The sequence below is a fragment of the Plasmopara halstedii genome (assembly GCF_900000015.1).
Source record: "Plasmopara halstedii genome assembly, contig: Scaffold_650, whole genome shotgun sequence".
In the NCBI taxonomy this organism is placed as follows: domain Eukaryota; phylum Oomycota; class Peronosporomycetes; order Peronosporales; family Peronosporaceae; genus Plasmopara; species Plasmopara halstedii.
The window spans coordinates 1,761,144-1,761,411 of NW_020187567.1; positions in this window are offsets into that span (position 1 = coordinate 1,761,144).

Below are 268 nucleotides of genomic sequence, written 5' to 3' on the forward strand. Positions count from 1 at the left end.
TACTCGCCAAAGCTCCACCGGGAGACGTGCGAGTAGCGCCCAAGGTCTTTGACCTCCAGTCAATTCATGGTTCATGGTGTTCCAGCCATCCCATTCCTAGGATGAGATCACACCGTGCACTCAAGTCTAAGACTAGACAGCGGTCCACGCTATCAAAGTCAAAGAACTTGACTCTGAGGTACACAGGGACCTTCGGGACCGTACATGTGCCCCTGTCGCTAGGCGAACAGTGACGATGTCACCCAACCGCGCTTTCAGCGCCTCAGCA